Here is a 7,522-nt window from a genome sequence, read left to right on the forward strand (position 1 = left end):
AATAAATCCATTGTAACGTCTTGTTTCGAATCGTTTCCCATTTCGGGGTGGTAAACAAGGATTAGGTATTAGTCGACTTAGGACCCTTGAAGAATTGAGATTTGAACTCATTTGGGGGTGGAGGATGTATTTTGGTTGATCCGGGTATTTGGTTTATGCTTTGGAGCCAAAGGGTATTTTGATAATTTGTCAGCTCAGGCTTTTATGGAAATTGGATGTTCGTTCAGGATTGGGTTGATTAAAGTGTAGAGCTTCTTGTTACCTTTTCATGAATTAAGGATTGTCAGAATCGGATTTATAACGAAAAAGTTATGGCCTTCGGAGTGCTTAAGGGTTTAAGAGGAAACCCTAGTATGTGGGGCGTACCTAGGGAGTATGCGGGACGTACTGATGTGAAGGGCATTATGCTAGGCATAATGTGGTGTACACTTAGCGTACTGCGAGGGTTTGATCAAGGGTGCGGGACCTCGTACATTGGGCGTATGAGGAGCACGTGGGGCGTACGAAGGGTAAGGGAAAAACCCTAATTTTTGGATGTGTACCCTATATAAGCACATTAAGTCTTTTCGACTGGCCTCTCTATCAGCCTCCAAGTCCCCAAAACCCTAGAAAATTGCCCCTGAGCCTCCATGGTTGTGTTTTTGAGCTCATAGTGTGCATCTTGGTGTGTTTTGGCTCACATTCAAGAAGATGGAGTTTGGTGCAAGGTTGTGGATCAAGGATGAGCTTGTAGATCTTGATTATGTGCTTCATTTCCAGCTTGTTTGATGTCACACCCCCGAACCGGACGGCGGAAACGTCCGAGGGATCTTGTGACTCAAATTGAATACCATCACCATGAATATACATGAATCATAACATAATTCATCACCATGCATTGAAATATTACAACTGATATCGTTTACATTCAATACATTGTTTTAGACATTACAATTTCATAACATAAACCATTCGATAGGAAATCTAAGCAAAACACCATGACATCACTTGATACTTATTTTTCGGTTTACCTGTTACCTGAGAATACAAGTTATTTTGGAAAACATCAACATATGAAATGTTGGTGAGTTCATAAGTAATGTTATGGAAAAATGATTTTTGTGAAGTTTGAAAACCTAGAAAATCCGATATTTTCTGAAAAGAGTATTTGTTTATAAAAAGTGTGAAGATCCGTAAATATGCTCGTCGATTTTGTAAACATGTATAGTTGTTGAACTTTGTATACAAATTACAAACGATCCTTAAGGCGTCGTCCGTACTACTCACTTAATCCAACCACCCTGACTTCTCTTGATTTACGCCACGAATCTGTTTACTCGATTTCTCATAAGCCCAACAACCGAGGAGAAAGGAGGGTACGAAGCCCCCTTTATTTCCATAAGTTATTCAAGGCTATCGGGAATGCGAAAGGCACTTGGCCCGACTCGCATTTGACTTCTCGACTTCACTAGCAGTACTAATGGACCCTTGGGGCCCAATAGCACAATAGAGCTATTGAAATTCCTTTTACATGAAATTAGGTCATAGAAGGCCCATTAACATGTAAGCGCGTTCCCTTCGGGCCCAAAGATCATGTTATTGGGCTAGCAAGTTCCAACAAGTATGATTTGAAACTTCCAAGCCCAAAGTTTAAATATTGACTTATCGTAGTTAGCACGTGTTTAACGAATTGTTTTGGTTTGACGATTTTATTTTGTTGTTGATTCGAGACCGAATCAATTTGTTTTGTACCGATATTTATTGTTGAAAGTGTAATTGTTTTCCGTTTTGTCGATAGTCGCGGGTTTGTATTTTGTATTATTGATTTATTCTGTTCGAAAATGCAGTTTGATCCTTTTCATTTCCTTCCTTTTATAAAAATAACGCCTTTGGTCCTTTTATATAAAAGTATTTCATTTTTGGTCCTTAAAACACCTTTATTGACACTTTGGTATACTTTATTTGGTGAACACACATTTTTAACCCAAATTTTGTTTAGTGGCAACTTCAGCCCCTCTAGAGTAGTGTTTCTCGGTTTAGGACTCATTTTTCACAACTTTTACAGTTTTAGCCCAAAATCTAAAAAGTTTGCATTTTTAGTCCTTTTTGATAATGAAAAACATTTTTGAGCCTTAAAAACATTTTATTATGCTGATTACCCCCTGTTTTACAGAAAGTTGCCTTTTCAGCCCCTCAAACTTATAAAATTCACATTTTTAGGCATATTGGGCCGAAAAGCCCAAATCTAGCCCATTAGGTTCAAAATTTACATTTTAAGTCCCTTAAAAATGTTGTTGTCCAGAAAAATTATTATAGAACTGTTTGGAACATTTTGACCCTCTAGAAACTATAAATTTGTCGGTTTGTACCCTAAGTTTTGCATTTTTGACATTTTAAGCCCTAAAATGTATTTTATGTTAGGATATGTTCATCCTAACTTCATAAACTATTTTTGTTGACTTGATTAGTCTATAATCACTTAAGTTATGTTTATTTCCTTTCTCATGCCTTAGATCTCGGTTTTTACACACTTTTTGATAACAAAATCATCACAAAACACATGATATCACACACATACATGCATCAAATTACACATAGCATACATTTACACATAGATCTACACATTTTCTTGTATTCTCCCCCATACAACTCATAAAAACCGAAAAGGAAGGGGTATGAAACTCACCTTGAGTTGTGGATCGGTTTTTGGAGAAGTTTGGTGCTATTTTCGGCCCTAGAAAGTTCCTTGGATGGATCTCAAACTTAGTGGGTTCTAAGATGCAAGATAATGAACTTGAATGGATTAAGAGATGATTTTTGATGAAAAGAGATAGCTAGATTATGGATCTAAGCAATATCTTACCTTAGATGATGAGTTTTTATGGAGAATATCCTTGAAAGCCTTCTAGATCTCGAAAGTTTTGAAGAATAAGTGGGAAGATGTTCTTGAAGACTTAGAGAGAATGGAGTGAATTTTTGTAAGTGTGTGTGTGTTGTGTTCGGCCGAGAATCAAGAAGAAGAAGAGAGAGAGTTGAGGTGACTAACTTAGATGCATGTTGGTACATGCATGGAGGTATGTGGTGTATAAATGAGGTGGCAACCTCAGAAGTCAACTCTTCCTCTCCATTTTGTGTAATTGGGCCGAGAGAAGGAGGAAGGAAGAAAGAAAGTTGGGCATTGAATGCTTAAACCCACATTATGGTTCAATTTGATAGCTTTTGGCCCAAAATAAATCAAGAAATGATTTTTATGGCTTATTAGGGTTAATTAGGTTAGTTATGGCCCAATGAGGTTCATTTAAATATTTTGTTTCATTCTAGGCTCAATATGGCCCAAAATATTAAAATAAATGAAAGTGGGTCCAATTAGAGCCCATTCAAGAGTTCTAAGCCCAAGATAGTCCAATTGGAAGCTTATTGGTCCATTGGGCCCAATAAGGAAATCCTAATCCAAAATGGACTTAAACAAGGATTTCTAAGGTTCCCAATTGTTTGTTGACTATTTGTAGTGCTTGAATGAAGTGTTTGATTGAAATTTTGTTGTCATAGAGTAAGCATCATGCATGCTGTCATGTTTTTGATTCATAGTTGTCATAAGTGTAGTAGTTACAAGGCACCAAAAATTTCTAGTTGTGACATTTGAGGTAAAAAGCTTTGACCTTGTTCATTATTAGCTTAGATCTATTTTGTGTGATTTTTGGTCCCTTTTTGGCCCCAAGAATGAGATCTAGTGGTTTGGTACCACTCCATGAGCTATGTATAAGTGACAGATCATCACAATCATCATAAAAGGAATGTATATCATCATATATTGTATACAATAGTTTACCATTCATATCTCGTGTAGTCACTCCTGAAATTACTCTCTTACCTTATTGTATTATGCCTATAAATGGGCATTCAAAGAATGTAATCAGTAACAAAAATTTCAATTGTAACATCCTATAAACCTTTTATGGTATCAGAGCTTTCTGCTCCTCTGAGCCTTCATGATCTAAAAAGCCTGCAAGATCTTCCTCTTCAACATGACCATTATTATTGAAATCACCACACACACTGTAACGACCCAATTTTCACGTCCAAAAATTTTGTTTTTAAAACATTACTTTAGAAAACATTAATAATTAAAAACATTGTTTGATCAAACCACATCACAACGTAAACCATGTCTAAAAGCCAAATCATACAACCAATCGAAATATCAAAGTATAAATCCCAGAGAAATCTCGTAAATGCGGAAACCAGTGTGTGTGCATGATGTGCCGCTACCGTGCCAGCTCCTTCCCCTTTGATGAAGAGGTACCTGAAACCAAAACTATAAACTGTAAGCACAAAGCTTAGTGAGTTCCCCCATAATACCTCATACCATGCAAGCATATAACATATAACATTCAGCTAGGAGTTACGGGCCTCGCCCACACTCGTGAAGATACGGGCCCTGCCCACACTTCGCTAGCCGGGAGATACGGGCCTCACCCACACTCGTGAAGATACGGGCCCTGCCCACACTTTGCTATCCGGGAGATACGGGCCTCGCCCACACTCTACTATCTGGGAGATACGGGCCTAGCCCACACTCCACTCTCGGAGAGATACGGGCCTTGCCCACACTCAACCGCTAACTCATAATATACAAGTATCACATAGACAACAAGTATAGAAAACTCTATCATACCGACACATATATCATAATTAACTAAATCAAGAGATACGGGCTCGGCCCACACTCTAGTGCTAACATCTCGTCTACACGGGTCGGCCTTGGTGCCTTAGACCCATTCCTACTGGAAGGAAACTCACCTCGAAATAGCTGCTGGTCTGTGTGGGAATTGACTGTCTGTTGCTGCTGCTACTCCGGAAATCCTCCAGCTATAATTCACACAAAACACTCAATCAAACACCGCTAACTGACCCTCGGGTAAATTGACCATTTTACCCTTGATCAAGTTAAAAGTTAAAGCCAGAGTCATCTTTCAGTTGACCCGACTCGCCGAGTTGGCTCCCCAACTCGCCGACTCCTTATCCAATCAATTGTCCTGCAACCCGTCTCTACTCGTCAAGTTGGACGTTGACTCGACGAGTTCTCCATCTAAACCGATATCCAAGTCCTTATCCTACTCGCCGAGTTGTATGAACAACTCGCCGAGTTCATCTTCATCCGATGAACAATTTATGCTGCGACTCGCCAAGTTGTATGAACAACTCGCCGAGTCTGATCTTGATCTAAGGAGATTGCCTTGAACTCGTCGAGTCAGGGCGTTGACTCGCCGAGTTCCTTCATGGGTGAGTTCGGCTACCAACTCACCGAGTCCACCCAGGACTCACTAGTCAACTCGACACAACGAAAAGGGGACAAACTCGGAGACTCGCGACCAGACTCGCCGAATCAGATGAGCGACTCGTTGAGTCTGCTTCATGCAAAAGCCATATATGCGATTTTGCTCGAATCCAGTCCATGCCATTCATAGATCTGGGCTCCTAGGGCCTGGTTTACACGTAAAGTTTCCAACTTTACGTGTAGATCATCACCAATAAAGGTTCTAAGGTTCAAAGTGCACCATAAGGGGTAGATCTAGGGCTTGTGTGCAATATGACTCCATAAAGGCAGTAGATCCAAGCTCCAGGGACTGAATAGGGTCTAGATCTAAAGGCTAACAACTTGAATCAACCCACAATGCACAACCAATCTTGGGACATGGTTCAAGAAGGACTTTAATGGAGTAATAATCATAGAAACAGAGGGAAAACGAGTTATACCTCCAAGAAATTGCTGAGAGAACACGAAGATGCTTGGCTTCCTTCCCTTCCTCTTGATCTACTCCTCTTCCTTCTCAAAATCTTCAAGGAAACACACTAAAAAGCCTCAAACTCACAAGAACAAGGGCTAGAATGTATGGAGAGCTTCTGAGGGTGAAGGGGGCGGAGTTGGGGTCGTTTAAATAGGGTGCAAACCCTTGGAAATTAGGGTTTCATCAGACAGTGCAGACTCGCCGAGTCCATAATATGAACTCGCCGAGTCGCCAACTTAACCGCGTCCCAAGTCTCGTCTCTACTCGGCGAGTCGAGCCTCCAACTCGCCGAGTCCAAGGCCAATAATACAAAATACTCAGATAAATCTTACATACCAGGAACCAGGTGCTACACACACTCATTTTCGAATTAAGCTGACATCAACCAACGTCCCTGTATGGAGAAAACAGGTTCTGTCCACTTTAATCGGCCTTGATCTTGAGAAATATATTTAGGACTCAACTGAACCACCATCAAAGAGAATCGACAACAAACCCAATCCACTATATCAGTCATGGTACCGCCAGGATCAAATTCTTCTTGGTGCACTTCTCGGTAGTTGTTCAGAAACTATCCAACCCATCGTCTCCTCTGCAGAGACCGTCTGTCAAGCATTCAAATGCTTGACAGATAGTTATGCTAGTGCCTCTCGATCCCGCATCATCTCCTTAAAATCAAAACTCGCCAGGAACCCCAAAAACTCCAGACCAATGGCAGAATTTCTTCACGAGATGAAAGGAATTACTGATGAACTTTCCCTCGCACAAGCTCCAATTGAAGAAGAAGACCTAATTGTTCACATCCTAACTCAATTAGGGGACGATTACAAGCACATCACCGCTGCCCTAAAAGTCAAGGATACACCACTCACCTTCTCTGATCTCTTCGCCAAACTTGTTGATTATGAACGATCGCTTCAAGAAATCATTTCGACACCCACCATTGCTACCGTCAACCACACACAGAAGCACTTCATTGGACGCACGAGATATGATTCCAGGCCCAATCATCGGTCCAATAACTATGGGCCACAAAACAACAAGCCTCAAAATAACTGGACTAATTTTAACAATAATCGTAACAATATATTTTTTTTTTCAATTTTGCAAAATTTCAGGTCATGACACAAAGGTTTGCAGAAAGTTAGCTCGTTTTCTACGGGAAAACAATATTACTATCTCATCGAATTCCCAACCAACTCCCGTGGTTAACTACTCTACGACTGCATCTTCTTCACCGACTCCACCATGGATGTTTGATAGTGGGGCGTCTCATCATGTAGCCTCCGACAGATCCTAATTCCACACTCTATCAGATCTAGGGGGACCAGATGAAATAGTGCTTGGCAATGGTACAACTCTGCCCATTTCTCAAACTGGACACACATCACTTCCATCTCGTTCTCGCCCATTACATTTACATAATATTCTTATTGTTCCTCAATTAAAAAAATAATCTTATATCAGTAGCAAAGCTCTGCAAATCTAACCATGTTTCGGTTGAATTTTTTCCCTATCATTTTTTGGTTAAGGATCTTCGCACGGGGGCGCCTCTCATGCGGGGAATGAACATCAATGATGTCTATTATGCAACCATCAACTCCCTTCGTCATTTGTCACAAATCAACTCTACCACAACTTCCATCGAGTCTCTTTTCTCTTGGCATCACAAGCTTGGACATCCTTCAATAAAAGTTCTAAAGCGCTTACTTAAGACTTTAGGCATTTCTTACAATAACATGTCCACTGTTACT

The sequence above is a fragment of the Lactuca sativa genome, chromosome 4 (assembly GCF_002870075.4).
Source record: "Lactuca sativa cultivar Salinas chromosome 4, Lsat_Salinas_v11, whole genome shotgun sequence".
Lineage (NCBI taxonomy): Eukaryota > Viridiplantae > Streptophyta > Magnoliopsida > Asterales > Asteraceae > Lactuca > Lactuca sativa.